This window comes from Hypanus sabinus, chromosome 5 (genome assembly GCF_030144855.1).
Source record: "Hypanus sabinus isolate sHypSab1 chromosome 5, sHypSab1.hap1, whole genome shotgun sequence".
NCBI lineage: Eukaryota > Metazoa > Chordata > Chondrichthyes > Myliobatiformes > Dasyatidae > Hypanus > Hypanus sabinus.
Window position 1 is genome coordinate 114,079,355 of NC_082710.1, and position 18,471 is coordinate 114,097,825.

The 18,471-nt window shown below is 38.8% G+C and overlaps 1 protein-coding gene across 7 annotated transcripts in view; it reads right to left on the bottom strand.

Annotated features, from left to right (window-relative positions):
• Positions 1 to 18,471, bottom strand: part of LOC132394341 (glypican-5-like) — an 855,183-nt gene that overhangs the window by 231,395 nt on the left and 605,317 nt on the right. The window lies entirely within an intron of this gene.

Consider the following 18,471-nt stretch of genomic DNA (forward strand, 5'->3'; position numbering starts at 1 on the left):
ATCCCTCTATGAGTCCTGATAGAATTATTCACTGTCTATGAGATCACTTATTTCAATATCATCTGCAAGCTTTAAACTGCTGACAGATGGCCATGTATCACCCTGAGGCACACCACTCGTCAAAGGTATCTAGTCCCAGAAACAACCATCCACCACTGCCTTCTGGTTTCTAATAATAAGGCACTTGTGTATTCAATTAACTAGCCCTCCCTGGATTCCATGAGATCTAATTTTCCATAGCAACCTAACTCTCAATGGCATTAATGAAGTTCATATAGGTTCTGGTGATGTCATCTTCCAGAATGGCAGCTTAAGTCAATAGCTCCTCCGGAAAAACGAGTATTTTGCCCCGTTAATCTATCAAATATAAGATCTTTCGAAAATATCTTAATTGATAAGGGGGACAAGAATGGAGAAAAAGAATGGAGATAAAAAAAAGCATCACCGTGGAGCCTATGGAAGAGAGGGGTGCAGCGAGTGGCTCTCCTACCCAAAAACGCGTGGCAGCGAAGCCTTGTTCAGGTGAAGCGGCAAATATGATAAAAATTCTGGAATCGATATGGGGATTCCAAAAAGATATAAAACAGCAACTAAATGATATTAAGACAGAGCTCGCCAACGTCAATCAAAAAATAGTGGCGGCAGAGACATGAATTCAGAAGGTGGAAAATCGCGTGCAAAACGTGGAACGGATGCTGAGTAAGATAAGAAAAATATTAAATCAACAAGAAAGAAAACTGCTTGACCGGGGGAAATATCAGAGTGGAAAAATATCAGGATATACAATGTTCCCGAAGGAGCGGAGGGTTTGTCTATGATGGAGTTTGTATGAAAACTGCTGTGGGACGCGATAGAGATTTCTTCGACTATGGAGCTTGAAATTGAGAAGGCGCATCATGCGCTCGCCCTGTGGCCTACTGGAGACAGAGAAGATAAGCCATGCTTAACAGTAATTAGGTTCCTTTTATACAATACAAAGGTGGAGCTTCTACGAAGGGCCTGGGGAAAGAAGAGGGTGGTTTTGGATGGGTATTGATATATTTCGATCAAGCTTACTCCCTGACAGTCCTGCAGAAATGTGAAGAATACTCTTAAGTAAAGCAAATATTAAAGCAAGGAAGGATTAGATTCCAGACTCCATACCCTGCTAAACTGCGGGTGTTTTATGAAGATGCCAGAGGGTTGCCCGTCAGCATGATCAAACTGAGGGAAAGCCTGGCTGAGCAGTTATCCCACTCTGCTTGGGAAATAGTGAGAGAATTGAGAAAACAGGGGACAGGAGGAGGACAAGAGAAGTATATCAGGAAGAGATTGTGAGTTTTCCGAAGACAGCCCTCACCCCTCTGGAAGACCCATAAGGTTTGGCTAACTTTAAAAATGTTGATAAGCTCAATTATTCTTTTGTATTCATTCAGTCACTCCTTTTTCCCCACCTAAATGAGAATATATATATAAATATATATATATATATATATGTGTGGGAGGAATACACAGGGAAATCTTTTCTGTGTAGTGGATATAGATTTGTTCACTGACTTTTATGGGTACTGCAATGGGGGCCCTCAACTCACAAGTAGGAGGGGATATCCCCCATAGCTAGACGTTTCCTCTAGCTCAACCCAGGGTCATCTACTAGAGACCTCAGCCTTGGGATCACATCTTTGTTGCCTTTTTTTAATTATTCGTGTTTCTTGGTTCTTATTTGTTCAGGGAGCAAATCGATTAAGTTTTATTCTGCTAATTTCAATGATATATTGACAGATAAATACACATGGCTAAGGACAAGTAAAACTCATTTCTTTTAATGTCAATGGGCTATTAAATCTAATCAAACGTAGTAGAATTCTATCCAAAATGAAAAAAGAACAAGCCCATGTGATAAGTGATAATGAGCATGGAAAACTAAAGAGAATGGGCTTCACTAATTTGTTTTTCTGCTCATATAAATCAGGATGTAGGAGAGGAGCTGCTATTCTTATCTCAAACAAGCTAAATTTTGAAAAAGTATTTGAAATGGGAAATAAGTAGGGCAGATATATTCTAGTAAGGGGGAATATAGACGGAAATTCAGTTACTCTATTGAATATAAACGCATCCCAGGAAGTGATATTAGTTTCTTTCAGAAAATTACTAATGTTATGGTAACAGAAACAGAAGGTCTCCTGAGATGCAGGGAGACTTCAATTTACAATTACAACCAAAGTTAGACTCTTCCAATAGAAAAACTTATGAAACAAAATCTTTACATAAGAAAGTTAATATACTTCTTGAGGATGTTGGTCTAATTGATATATGGAGGGACCTTTTCCCCAGCAGAAGGGATTACACTCATTATTCTGATCCCCATTCTGTATATACAAGAATAGACTATTTCATAACATTTGGACAAGACAAAGACAAAATAAACAGCTGTGGAATTGGGACAATAGATGTAAGTAACCATGTACCTATATATTTATCTGTTGATTTTGACCTATAACCAAAGAATATTATTTGGAAACTAAATTCAAGTCTACTCAATGATCCCTACTTTAAGGAACAAATTAAAAAAGAAATTTGATGATAACGGAGAGGTTTCGCCTCCCATTCTATGGGATACTCTGAAGGCTGTTTAAAGAGGGAAAATTATAGCGATATCTACAAATAAGAAAAAAATAAGGAATAAAACATTAGAGGAATTACAAAATAGGCTGAAGGAACTAGAAAAAAACACAAATTGAATTTGGCACAGGAAACATAAGAGGAAATTTAAAAAATTAGGAATGAAATTAATAGGTTGGCTATGCAAAAAATCAGGACAAATTTAATGTTTCTGAAACAGAGACATTATGAAAGTGGAGCTAAGTTTAAGAAAATACTGGCATGGAAACTGAGAAAAAAAAGATAGCAGAAATTACAATTCATAGAATTAGGGATCTAAGAACAAAAATGATAAAAAAATAAGCTAAGTGAAATTCAAGAAGCTTTTGATGTGTTTTACAAAACTCTATATTCCAAAGTTCCAGGGGAAAGCATAATCCAAATTGACACCTTCCTGAATTCTCTCGAGTTCCCCACTTTAAGCAAAGAACAAAATAGAATGATGACTGCTGACATAACTGAAGTTGAACGAAAAGCTGCAATTAGTAGGCTTAAATTAAGCAAGTCACCAGATGGGTATAAGGCAGAGTGGTACAAAGAATTTTAAAATGAGTTAATTCCTGTCTTACTCCCCACAAAAGGCACAAATGTCACACAGCTGGAAGGAAGCTATACTGAAAGAAGGCAAGGATAAAATGGAATGTGGGTCATTTAGACCAATATCTGTTCTTAATGTAGATTTATAGATAATTTATCTCCATCATGGCCAAACAATTAGAAGAGTTTCTACCCATACTGATACATAATGATCAGACAGGTTTTATACAGCAATGCCAAACACAAGATAATATACGAAGGACACTTCACATTATGGATCATAAACAAAAAATTAAAATTAAAGCAATAGTGATAAGCGTGGATGCTGAAAAGACATTTGAATTAGTTAATTGGAATTCTCTTTACAGAGTTTTACATAGATTTGGTTTCTATAAACACAATTATTAAAACTATACAGGCACTATATGACAACCCTACTGCTAGGATTAAAATCAATGGATATTTATCAAGTAGTTTTACCCTAGAAAGAGGCATGAGACAGGGTTGTGTATGGTCACCACTACTCTTCACATAATATCTGAAACCATTAGCTCAATACATCAGACAAAATGAAGATATCAGGGGAATTACTATTAAAGGGACAGAGCATAAATTGGCCTGTTACATGGATGACATTTTGATCTATCTTGGGCAACCAACATACTCTTTACCTAAATTGATGCAATCCTTCAAACAATATGGTCAATTATCAGAATATTAACATAAATAAAATCCAATTACTTTCATATAACCATAGCCCACAAAAAGAAATTGAAAGTAGATATCCGTGGGCATGGCAAACAGAGTCTTTCAAATATTTGGGCATCATTATGCCAAAAGATTCAGCAAAATTATCAGAATGCAATTATCAGCCTATATATAAAAAATTTAAGGAAGATGTAACAAGATGGAACCTAATTCCTGTTTTTAATCTCAAAGATTGAATCTATTAAAATGATAATACTGCCCACACTATTATATCTCTTTCAGATCCTACCAATAAAGATTAATCAAAAATCAATTTAATGAATGGAACAAAATGTTATCAAGATATAATTGGCAAGGTAAAAGGCCTAGAGTTCGTTTCAAAATGTTGCAATTAGCCAAGGAAAAGGGGGGGATGGGGCCTATCTTCTCTTGGAGATTATTATTTTGCAGCACAGTTGAGAGCTGTGATATGTAGGTGCAACCCATCATATGACGCTCAATGGAAAAACATTGAGGAGTGGGTACTTCCCATCCCCAGACAAGCAATTTTGGTTGATAGCAACCTGCAAAGGTACATAAATACTATTGATAACCCATGGGTGAAATTGACTCTTAAAATATGGAAAACTACTATAAAAGAATATAATCTAGAGGGAGATATTGCAATTCTTAAATGGTGTGCATATGACTCTGATTTTACCCCAAATAAATTGGATGCTAGATTTAAGGACTGGACAGCTAAAGGAATAACAGTTCTTTGCAACATAATGAAAGAAGGAAAACTGTTCAGTTTTGCAATGCTTAAAGAGAAACACTTATTAGAAAAACAAGATATTTATCGGTATTTACAGATGCGACAATATGTTAATAAGACGCTTAAAAATGTAACCAAGGCAAATACATGCTTGATATAACTCTTTAGAAAAGCATATAATTCAGATAATGGTAGTGGAATCATTTCAAGCGTGTATAAGGGTTTGTCAAATTTTAAAACACATGTGACTTCATCCATTAAAACAAAATGGGAGAAGAAAGGGGGGATAATTATATCTGAGGAAGGATGGACAGTAATATGGAGGTATCAATGGAAGTGTACCAGTTCACAGAAATGGAGGGAGTTTGGATGGAAAAATTTGATAAGGTATTTTATTACACCCTCTCAGAAATCCCATTATGATACTAACCTCCCTGCTTGCTGGAGAAATTGTGGAAACCAAAATGCAAACCATTATCATACTTTCCAGGAATGCCCTGTTATCAAAGTCTTTTGGAGGGGGATACACAATGCCCTACAAGACATCTTTAAATGTGAAATACCCATAGAAAGTAAGACCATATATCTTGGGTATATACCTAAAGAATGGTTGAAAAGAGATAAATATTTATTGAATATACTGTTGGTGGCTGGTAAAAAGACTCTTACTGGGAAATGGTTATCACAGGAGAGCCCAACTTTAAATACATGGATGGAAATTACAAAGGAAATTTACAAAATGGAGAAGATAACAGCATCTGTTAAACATAAGTTGGAACAATTTGATTCATACTGGGAAAAGTAGTTCAACTACATAACACCTCATAGGCCTGAGTTTATCCTCATATATCAATGAATATGTTTTAAAAAAAAAGATCATTCCCTACTTGTACATAGTTTTCTCCTTTTGCTTGTTCTTTCTTTCCTCTCTTTTCTATAAGCGTATACCTTAGATAAATATTATGTGGAGATTTGTGGCATATATGACTATCTGATATATATGTACAATATCTGAAATACATCTTATGGAAATGTTTGTTTGATGATGAACTTCAATAAAAAAAATTACAAAAAAATGAAGACCAGATAGACTAATTCTATGTCCTGTCCTTATCAAACTTCTTGGTTACTTCTTCTAAAAGCTCAGTCAAATTTGCCATTCATGATCTTCCACACACAGACTATCCCTAATCAATCTCTGTCTATTCAATGCATACAAATCATATCAAGATCTCCACTTAACTACCACAGATACTAGGTTTACTGATCCATAGTTCCCAAGATTTTCATCACAGCCCTTCTTAAATAAAGCCACATTCGTCACACTCCAGTATTCTGAAAGTTCAAAGTTCAAAATTAATGTATTTTCAAAGTACATATATGTCATCATCTGCACGTGAAGATTAATTTTCTTATGGGCATTTACAGTAAGTAGTGTTATGATACAGCAAAAATGAATATAGAGTTGAGGCAGCTTTTTTTATAAACAAATAAACATTTATTTAAACTCTGCTCAATAAAAATGAAAAGTAAGCAAACGACTAACTTAACCGGACGTTAACTGCTATACGGCAACTCAAACAAAAAGGGGAGGGGGAAAAGAATAAATAAATAAATCAGGGAACACCTGAACACCTACGCTCTGTCTGCCAGAGAAAGCAGGATCTCCCAGTGGCCACACATTTTAATTCCACGTCCCATTCCCATTCTGATTCGTCTATCTATGACCTCCTCTACTGTCAAGATGAAGCCACACTCAGGTTGGAGGAACAACACCTTATATACCGGCTGGATAGCCTCCAAACTGATGGCATGAACATTGACTTCTCTAACTTCCGTTAATGCACCTCCTCCCCTTCTTACCCCATCCCTGATTATTTTATTTCCCCCCCTCCCCTTTTTGTTCTCTCTCTGACCATCACTCTGCCTGTTCTCCATCTCCCTCTGGTGCACCCCTCCCCCTTTCTTTCTCCCTAGGTCTCCTGTCAAATGAAACTTTCCCTTTTCCAGCTCTGTATCCCTCTGCCAATCACCTTTCCAACTCTTAGCTTCACCCCACCCCCTCCGGACTTCTATCATTTCGCATTTCCCCCTCCTCCTCCTCCTCCTACTTACAAATCTCTTACTATCTTTCCTCTCAGTTAGTCCTGTCGAAGGGTCTTGGCCCAAAACGTCGACAGTGCTTCTTCCTATAGATGCTGCTTGGCCTGCTGTGTTCCACCAGCATTTTGTGTGTGTTAGTAGAAGTGTAGACATGGGTTAAATTCAAAAGTTTAAAAGGCACTTAGGCTGAAAAATAGGAAAGGTTTAGTGGAAATGGGACTGGTTCATGTTGTCATCATGGCTTAGTTGGTTGGGCTGAAGGGTCTGATTCTGTGCTGTTTAATTCTATGACTCTATCAATTTTTCTTAGTACTGTACAAATGAAAACTAACATTTCCTAGCCATTGCCCTTATTGATCCATTGATGCTGTTTATTTGCACCTGACACCACTGGTGTTACCGAGGTTTAAAGGAAAGTATTAATCGATGCAAGTTGTTCCAATCATCTGCTGCACCCCTCTGATTATACTTGAGTTTCTAAGCATACATCTTAGTGTGAATAGAGCTCATTCAGAATTCAGAGTCATGCAGTAAAGATTATCATAAAAACACATCTGGTTCACTAATGTCCTTTAGGGAGGAAATCTGCCATCTAGTCTGGGATTTGGAGTGTCCATGTTGAGAGGGTCTGCTCTCAAATCAAACGTTTTCTGAGTTTTTGCAGTTCAGCAGCCTGAAAAGCAGAGGAAAAGAGCCAGCAGCTTTTTTTTAAAGAAAGTTGCTTCTTATTTTAAACAGCATTTTTAAAAAGTTGTTTCCAATTGGTTAGCAGGGTGGCTACTAAGCCTATAAAATAAGTGGCCATTTTGAGAGGGGTTCATTTTTAATTAAAATGTTGTGAGTGGTGTCAGTGTGCGCTTTGGGGAGGAGGGAAAAGACACTATGGTAAGGCTTTTCTACTGATTTCTAAGCTAGACAAGTTGTTCAGACATGGCAGGTGAGCTCAGACCTGTGTCATGCTCCCCCTGCACAGCGTGGGAAGTCAGGGAGAAAGCTAGAGTCTCTGATGACCATGTCTGCAATAACTGTGTCAAGTTGTGATAGACATGTCAAATAGTTAAATAGGTAGTGCAAAAACCGAAATAAAAAGAGTAGAGAGGTAGGTGTTTATTGTTTCAAAGTCCATTCAGAAATCGGATGGCAGAGGGAAAGAAGCTGTCCTGAATTGATGATCGTGTGCCTTCAGGCTTCAGTACCTCCTTCCTGATGGTAACAATGAGAAGCGGGGGTGTCCTGGGTGGTCAGGGATGCTGACCACCTTTTAGATGCATTGCTCCTTGAAGATGTCTTGGAAACGACAGAGGCTAATACCCATGAAGGAGCTAACTAATTTTACAACTCACTGCAGTTTACTTAAATCCTGTGCTGTAGCTCCTCCCCCCACCTCCCCATACCAGACAGTGATGTAGCTTGTCAGAATACTCTCAACGGTATAGCTGTAAAAGTTTTCGTGTATGGTAGGAGACATTCCAAATCTCCTCAAAATCCTAATGAAATATAGCAGCTGCCTTGCCATCTTGTAGAGACATAAAATTATGAAATGTTTCTACTTATAGTTGAGGTTAGAACTAAGGGACATAGCTTCAACGTCTCAAGATGTGGGGGAGGAGATTTAGGATGTAATTGAGGAGGAATTGATTTTCCCAGAGTGATGAAGCTGTAGAAATCTCTGCCTAGGGAGGCAGTAGAGGCCACCTCATTAAATATTTTTAAAATGTAATGACATTTTTGTAATAATAGTGGATTTTAGGGTTGAGGGTAGAGCTTGAATCCATGGCCAGATCAGCCATGATCTTAATGAATGGCAGAACAAGCTAGATGGGCTAATTGGCATATTCCTCTCCTTATTTTTTGTTTTCTTCACCCTACTGTAGAGCAACCAACGTGGTTGATACTTAAATGGCCCAGCCAAGTACTAGGTGAAACTGTAACCTCTGCAATGAAATGAAAGAAGAATAAAATTGGGAAGTCCAGCTGCAATGATCTTGTACCAGATTTTGAAATGGAAAGTGCAATCATTTTGCAAAGTGTTTCTTACAGACATGTAAGGATGTAAGGGGATGGGAACAAGTGCAGAGAGACAGAGGGGTGTAAAATGAGGGCAGAAGCAAAAAGTAGTAAGGTGAAAAGTAAAAGTAGCAGGCAGGCAAATGCAGGGCAAAAATCAAAAAGGGCCACTTTTCAACATAATTGTATAAGGGCTAAGAGTGTTGTAAAAACAAGCCTGAAGGTTTTGTGTGTCAATGCAAGGAGCGTTCGTAACAAGATGGATGAATTGAATGTGCAGATAGTTATTAATGAATATGATATAGTTGGGATCACAGAGACATGGCTCCAGGGTGACCAAGGATGGGAGCTCAACATCCAGGGATATTCAATATTCAGGAGGGATAGACAGGAAAGAAAAGGAGGTGGGGTAGCGTTGCTGGTTAAAGAGGAGATTAACACAACAGAAAGAAAGGACATTAGCCTGGAGGATGTGGAATCGATATGGATAGAGCTGCATAATACTAAGGGGCAGAAAACGCTGGTGGGAGTTGTGTACAGGCCACCTAACAGTAGTAGTGAGGTTGGGGATGGCACTAAACAGGAAATTAGAAATGCGTGCAATAAAGGAACAGTAGTTATAACGGGTGACTTCAATCTACATTTAGATTGGGTGAACCAAATTGGTAAGGGTGCTGAGGAAGAGGATTTCTTGGAATGTATACGGGATGGTTTTCTGAACCAACATGTCGAGGAACCAACTGGAGAGCAGGCCAATCTAGATTGGGTATTGAGCAATGAGGAAGGGTTAGTTAGCAATCTTGTCGTGCGAGGTCCCTTGGGTAAGAGTGACCATAATATGGTGGAATTCTTCATTAAGATAGTGAAATAGTTAATTTAGGAACAAAGGTTCTGAACCTAAAGCAGGGTAACTTTAAAGGTATGAGACGTGAATTAGCTAAGATAGACTGGCAAATGATACTTAAAGGGTTGACGGTGGATATGCAATGGCAAGCATTTAAAGATCGCATGGATGAACTACAACAATTGTTCATCCCAGTTTGGCAAAAGAATAAACCAGGGAAGGTAGTGCACCCATGGCTGACAAGGGAAATTAGGGATAGAATCAAGTCCAAAGAAGAAACATATAAATTAGCAAAAAAAAGCAGCACACCTGAGGACTGGGAGAAATTCAGAGACCAGCAGAGGAGGACAAAGGGCTTAATTAGGAAAGGGAAAAAAAAAGATCATGAGAGAAAACTGGCAGGGAACATAAGAACTGACTGTAAAAGCTTTTATAGATATGTGAAAAGAAAAAGATTGGTTAAGACAAATGTAGGTCCCTTACAGTCAGAAACAGGTGAATTGATCATGGGGAACAAGGACATGGCAGACCAATTGAATAACTACTTTGGTTCTGTCTTCACTAAGGAGGACATAAATAATCTTCCGGAATTAGTAGGGGATCAAGGGTCTAGTGAGATGGAAGAACTGAGGGAAATACATGTTAGTAGGGAAGTGGTATTAGGTAAATTGAAGGGATTAAAGGCAGATAAATCCCCAGGGCCAGATGGTCTGCATCCCAGAGTGCTTAAGGAAGTAGCCCAAGAAATAGTGGATGCATTAGTGATAATTTTTTAAAACTCCTTAGATTCTGGACTAGTTCCTGAGGATTGAGGGTGGCTAATGTAACCCCACTTTTTAAAAAAGGGGGGAGAGAGAAACCGGGGAATTATAGACTGGTTAGCCTGACATCGGTGGTGGGAAAAATGCTAGAGCCAGTTATCAAAGATGTGATAACAGCACATTTGGAAAGCGGTGAAATCATCGGACAAAGTCAGCATGGATTTGTGAAAGGAAAATTATGTCTGACGAATCTTATAGAATTTTTTGAGGATGTAACTAGTAGAGTGGATAGGGGAGAACCAGTGGATGTGGTATATTTGGATTTTCAAAAGGCTTTTGACAAGGTCCCACACAGGAGATTAGTGTGCAAATTTAAAGCACACGGTATTGGGGGTATGGTATTGATGAGGATAGAGAATTGGTTGGCAGACAGGAAGCAAACAGTGGGAATAAACGGGACCTTTTCAGAATGGCAGGCAGTGACTAGTGGGGTACCGCAAGGCTCAGTGCTGGGACCCCAGTTGTTTACAATATATATTAATGATTTAGACGAGGGGATTAAATGCAGCATCTTCAAGTTTGCGGTTGACACAAATCTGGGCGGCGTTGTTAGCTGTGAGGAGGATGCTAAGAGGATGCAGGGTGAGTTGGACAGGTTAGGTGAGTGGGCAAATTCATGGCAGATTCAATTTAATGTGGATAAATATGAGGTTATCCACTTTGGTTGCATGAAGAGGAAAATAGATTATTATCTGAATGGTGGCCAATTAGGAAAAGGGGAGATGCAACGAGACCTGGGTGTCATTGTACACCAGTTATTGAAAGTGGGCATGCAGGTACAGCAGGCAGTGAAAAAGGCGAATGGTATGTTGGCATTCATAGCAAGAGGTTTCGAGTACAGGAGCAGGGAGGTTCTACTGCAGTTGGACAAGGCATTGGTGAGACCACAGCTGGAGTATTGTGTGCAGTTTTGGACCCCTAATCTGAGGAATGACATTCTTGCCATAGAGGGAGTACAAAGAAGGTTCACCAGATTGATTCCTGGGATGGTAGGACTTTCATATGAAGAAAGACTGGATCGACTAGGCTTAAACTCACTGGAATTTAGAAGATTGAGGGGGGGATCTTATTGAAATGAATAAAATTCATGCTAGATGCTAGATGCAGGAAGGTTGTTCCCGATGTTGGGGAAGTCCAAAACGAGGGGTCACATTTTAAGGATAAAGGGGAAGTCTTTTAGGATCGATATGAGGAAAAACTTCTTCACACAGAGAGTGGTGAATCTGTGGAATTCTCTGCCACAGGAAACAGTTGAGGCCGGTTCATTGGCTATATTTAAGAGGGAGTTAGATATGGCCCTTGTGGCTAAAGGGATCAGGGTGTATGGAGAGAAAGCAGGTACAGGGTTGTGAGTTGGATGATCAGCCATGATCATACTGAATGGCGGTGCGGGCTCAAAGGGCCGAATGGCCTATTCCTGCACCTATTTTCTATGTTTCTATGACATCTGGGATTTGGTATCTAAAATGGGGAATGGTATCACACAGACTAATTAAATAGCATCTGACATAGACATCCTAACTCAAGTCACACTGTTTGGACTATTTGTGAGACTTCAACATAATTCCTGGTAGCAGAATGGACAATTAACAGGCAGACCCACCAAAGGAAGTAGATCAGAGGTTGAAGGATGAGAGAGGCAAAGCATCTCTAGGAGTTCTTAGTGTTGAATCCAGACCCCTGATCAAAAACGGGCAAAGAAACCATCTTCTGATTATGACCAATTACCATCTCTCAGATGACAACTCAATGATCCTTTGGAAAAAAAGCCTTAAAAGTAGCAAGGACTAAATGTGCTTTAGGTGGACTCCATCAAGGGTGGCTTAATGGCTGAGACTTGAGGGCTACAGTTGCCAGATTGCGTCTGTGGCTGATAATGAGTGAAGTCAAGATCTTGTCCTCACCAGTCTACCAATGACAGTAGGAAGAAACCACATAGCCAGTATGGAGATAACTTCTCTACCAAGGACATTCTTCATCTTCTTGTGAGGCACTACAATTGTAGTAAATGTAAAGGAAAGGTTGGATAGACTAGACTTACCTCCTGGGAGCATAGGAGGCTGAGGGGTGACCTTAGATAAGCTTATAAAATAAGATGAATAGTCACTGTCCTTTCTCTAGATAGGGAGTCCAAAACTAGAAGCATAGGTTTGTAGTGAGAGAAGCAGATATCAAAGACTCCTGAGTAACAGGTGTTTGACACAATGTGGTCCATATACGGAAGGAGCTGCCCAAGGAATTGGCAGAAATGGATACAATCATGCCTTTTGTCTAGGAAGCTTTAGCGTAACATGGGCAAATGAAATGAGGCAACCTGCTGGCAAGGACAAAGGACCTGTTTTCCAAGCTCTTTCGCTCTGACTCTATGACTTTATTCGGAGGAGATGTAGCAGCTCAACATTACGATCTTCATGTTCCTCTATAAGCCACACACCTCTTCACTTAGTAAAATATTGCAATTTCTTTGTCATTGCTGGGTCAAAAACTGGGCATTTTCTCCCTAACTGCAGGGGGGGTTAACTTTAAAAGAAGGACCACAGTGGTTGAAGGCAGTAGCTTTACACCAATTTTTTTGGAAGAAATTAATATTTCCCACTAACTAAATACAGAGTAAACCATACAGTGGTGGTACTTTCTAATGTGAATGCATGATGTGTATTTTTTGTTTTTCCTGCATGATAACCTAGTGTTGCTGATATTTGAAGTGGACGGGAACCTTGCTTTATTTAAAAGTAAGCAAATTTTGCATTCTAGGCTGCTCTCATATAAGCAGATGCCAAGACCCAAAGGTTTGTGCTTTAGGACTGATTTCTATGCCATTTATGCACTGTACAAGCATTCAATTTTTGCTTCTAAGACACTGCTCATGCAACACCATGTCATTATGTACAGTTTTGTGTATGAAATTGCATTTTCTACATTCTACAAGGGAAATGAGTGTAGTGGTGCAAAAATAGATACCCTGGTCATCCTAACAATGTTTCTGACATTCAGTGTTTCCGGTTGAGACCCTACATCAGGACTACAGTAGAACAAATAGCCAATATAAAAAGTGGTACTGAAGGGGAGGATGCTAATGAGTAGAGTTGATGAGCAGAAAGGGGAAGGTGGGGGGGATAGCAATGGTACTGGACGGAGGGAAAGGAAGTTGGAGCATTGAATAAAAGGAGGGAGGTGGGGTGAGCAGATGGGAGAAGTGGACGGGGAGAACTCATAGGAGGAGTGCGTGGGTGACGGGCAGAGGAAGAGAGGAAAGTGATAGGTTGATGAGGGCCAGGTAAATCAAGAGGAGAGCGAAAAGGAAGAGAAGAGAAACAGATTACTGGAAGTTGGAGAATTCATGCTACACACACAAAATATTGGAGGAACTCAGCAGGCCAGGCAGCATCAATGGAAAAGAGTAAACAGTCGACGTTTTGGGCTAACACCCTTCAGCAGGACTGGAGAAAAATTGAGGTCAGAAGAAGAAGGTGGGGGAGGGGAGGAAGAACTACAAGGCAAGAGGTGATGGGTGAAACAGGGAAAGGGGTGAAGTAAAGAGCTGGGTAGTTGATAGGTGAAGAAGATAAAGGGCTGGAGAATTGCCACTGGTGAATACTGAAGAAAAGTATTCATTAAGTATATCTTCTACCTCCTCCGGCTCCATGCACTCGTTTCCACTATTGCTCCTGATTGGTCCTATTTTCACATGACTGATCCTCTTGTTCTTCACATTGTTGTACAGTGTAGAATACACTGTAAGTTCTCATTGTAAAGTTTCAAAGTTGGGGAATCATGCACTAATACATTAAGATAGGATCACCAATGCACTTTAGGTCAGTAAACCCCACTGTCATAGAAAGTTGATTTGATTCAGAATATCAAATTCCCTCTTCCAAGTATTTATTTTGTTCTATTTTAAAGTAATGGACAATTAGCTTTCTTCTGATTGATATTGATATACCAAGATGCAGAGAAAAGTTTGTCTTGTATACTATTCATGCACATCAATTCATTACACAGTGCATGACAAGAATCTGATAACAGCAGGATAGAGTTGAATTACTAAGAGCAGAATGTGGAATAATGACCTTAAACAGTTTCTAAAAACCTAATTACTTCCAAATTCTATAACCATACTAATACAGGTAAAGAATTATTAATACACATTTTCTCAGTCACTTTAAACTGCTTTTAAGATGCACATCATAGGTTGATTTGACACCATTTTACCATAGATTGCGTGCAGTAAACATTTATCATTACTTCTGTGAGTACTATAATCGTGTACCTTGCTTCTGCATTCTGAGCCAATTAATGTTGATTAAGTGGCCTCTTTAAAGTTAGCATCAATATCAAGTTCAACACAACTGTACAATGAAGGCACAATAGCAGAAGCTACTATGATGGAAAAGGGAACACTCTTTAAAAATCCAATTAAAAAACAATTAACAGCATATATGTTTAGATAGGAGAGCAGACGATCTGCTAGAGATCAGTTCACTTTTGCATTCGTCATTTGGGGTCAGAACATGAGAAATAACCAAAGAGACTCCAAATCTCCCTTCAGTTACAAGAAGAATTGCCACAGACTCCAGCTCCTCGCATGGTTGTCCACCTTCCAGCCACCTTCATCCGTAAACCCTCACCCTGAAATACTCAAGCCTCTTCATTACAAAAGGTAGGTGGGTTCACTTGTAGTAGTAATGTCACAGTTTTGCCCAGGCTTCGTGCTGAAATTTGGCACATGGCCCCACTGAAGGTCAAGGACATTTTTTTTTAAATGCAAGCGACCCTTTATCTTTATTTGAGGAAATTAAAGGAAAGGCATAAGCTGTCAGAAAAAAAATGTGTGATCTCTAAGCTCAAGAAAAACTCAGTAACTTACAGATTATATCAGGTTCCAGTTTTTTATTCATTTCAAAATTCTGTTAATTCATCACATGCACTATTATTACTCATTTATTAATGCCACGAAATACCACATGTCTGTCAGCAGAATGATGGATTTCAGTAAAGCCACTAATGCACCCTCTATAATTCCACTGAATCATTGTCTTCATTGTAAGCATTATTGGGGCAAGTCCTTAAATGCCTTGAAATCAGTGACTCTTCCCTCTGGTTACTGTGCCAATTTCAGCAAGGCCCTGGGCATAGTTGTCTGCTGGGAGCCCAACTTTCTCAAAGCTATTACTATTACTGGATGAGGTCTCAGTAAAAATAATTTTATTTTTTCACTTTTGAAGCGCGAGAAAACATCTGTCTTCTTAAAAATAAGAACATTGAAAGTAGATAAATAGTACCAAATACTAACTGCTTGCCTTTCCAAATCGACTATTGTTTTTATTTTCGGAATAGGGCCTGGTATGTATCGCAAAAAGTTCAGGAACAAACTTTGCAGCATCAGCACTGCCTGTGTAAGATCATGCTGCAACGCTGGACTCATTGAGGGGCAATTACATTGGGTACAATCAGGGAGGGGTATCATCTTTAGTCTGAGAATGGCAAATCTGTGAAATTCTTTCCACAGATGGCTGTGGAGGCCAAGTCATTGGGTATACTCAAAGCAGAGCTTAATAGGTTCTTTACTAGTATGGGCATCAAATGTTATGGGGAGAAGGCAGGAAAATGGGGTTGAGAGGGTTAAGAGATCAACCATGAAATGGTGGAGCAGACTCAATTGATCCAATGGCCTAATTCATATACAAGATAAATAAAGCCTTACCATTTACTGCAGATTTTCTACCCCAATCTGACTTCCCAAAATGTACTACTTTGCACAAATTGGGAATAAATTCCACATGCCAATTTTCTTCCTGGTTTATACTGTATACTGTTGTAGCCTTATACAGTGTTGCTTATTATCCACACCACCAACTTTCAAATCATCTGCACACATCTCCTACATTCACATCTGCGGTGGAACATACATCACAAGCAAAAGGCATCACAGCCACAGTAAAGCATCCTTCTACCACCACCTCCTGCCCCCTATCACAAAGTCAATTTTGGATTCAATTAGCCAGATTGCCTTGGAACCCATGCTCCTTAAAGCTCTTGATCGACTATGCTATGTAGATAAACAACATCTACCTCCCTGCATTTCTAAATCTTGGTTACCTCCTCAAAGATTTCAGTCAAATTAATGAGATATGATTTCTCCCCACATTAAACTGTGCTGGCTATCCCTGATCTGCCCTTGCCTTTCTGAACGTATATATATCTTCTCCCTTACATTTTTTCTAATAATTTCCTTGTCGTTACCTTGATTATCCATGTTTCCTTCCTTTAATAAAAGAACAACATTAGATATCCTCTATCTTCTGCACTTCACTTGTGGCGATCAAAGATGCAAAAGTCTCCATCAGATCCTCAGCTATCTCCTTTTTTCTTTCCCATGGCAAGCTGGGACACATCTCATCTAGCCCTGAGAATCTATCAACCCTTGTGCATCCTATGACATCTCCTAATATTTAATATTGACCTGCTGCATATTATCCACATCCCCTCTGTAAGTACACTACCTTTTTCATCTCCTTCTTAGACGTACCTATTCATTTACAACCTCATCTGCATCACCTAGCTCCACACATAAATTACCTCTTGATCCCTTAATCCTTCTACTCCTGATATACATTGTAATAAATTTCCTCTGGACAAACCTTTACACCTTTACACCAGTGTCTTTTCCTACAGCACTGTCTAATTAACTCTAACACTTTGCAGAAGCCAACCTTCACAACTTGTGAGCCAAATGGAAAGTCAGTATGCTGTTACAAAACTTGGTGCCATGTACCCAGTCTTTGCACAGTTTCACACCAATATATATAGAGGGTGCCATTACACACTGGAAGCACCACACTGGGTCTTACTTACTCTGGCAATTTAGTTAATTCAAGTATATTTCACCATTTATAAGTATGTTAGTGCTGAAGAGTGTTTTTGTAATTTAAAAAATCCTTTTCATAGCAATTTTATTCGTTAAACCTTCCTAAGTGTTCAAAGGCATTTAATGAATGTTACCATTAACAAAGGTGTTAAATGGTAACTTTGAAAGCCAGTGAACTTTGAGCAGGAGCTTACTAGTCACCAAGGTCTGTGTGTGTGCAGTCACCCACAGTTGTGCTCAGCCACATCCTGCACTCATGTTAGTACGGCTTGGTCTTGCCATTCTGCTAAGTGAAGGCCTTCAAGGGGAAGAGTATGCTAAAAAAAATAGTGATTCAAGACCAAATGATGTCAAAACCTGGGTAGTTCACTTGACAATAGGAGACTTCAGTCAACATTATTGCATGCAAATGAATCATCGAAATTTAGATTTCATGTTTGTAAAATCTTGTCTTTTCCTGGAGCAAATTGTTTTTGGTGGATGAACGGATTTGTGCAAGGATTACTCTAGTGAATTTAAAATACTTCATGAATGAAATGCTCAGGATTCTTGAAAATACCTCTATAATACAAAATATGCCAATTCTAAACAATTGAGAACAGTGGTGTATATCAGCAATAATTTTGAAGATTATAAAATCTACGAATAAATCTTGTCCATACTAACACACATTTCTTATCACCTGGCAATTATGAAAGAAACATATCAGCTGAGTTTCTGATCCTCTGATTTAGCTATGCAGTTTCACTAAAATTTACTATAAATTAATTTTTTATATCTTAGTTCATGAAAAATGTTAAAAATAATATTTAGACTGTGTTGTTCTACTAAGTGACATAGTATAATTGTACTTAAGGTTCTCTGTAGGAGCTATCCAATTATTCCAGCTCTTCTATTCCTTCTCTGGGGTCTTTATTTTTAACCCATTCAGATAGATCTCCAATTACCATTATAAAGTTAATACTAAATCTGCTTATATTATCCTTTAATATCATGTATGTGTTGCAACCCATGCTGAACATTAACACTGTATTTTTTTTTAGATTCACCAGATTGAGATTCCTCTTATTTCAATTCTACCAGTGGTGGTCCTATTGTACAGCCCAAACATCCGTCAACTGAACTTGTGTAGATGGAAGTTGATGACTGGGCTCGAATCCTCCAGTGAAATCTGCTGAAAAATGTATAT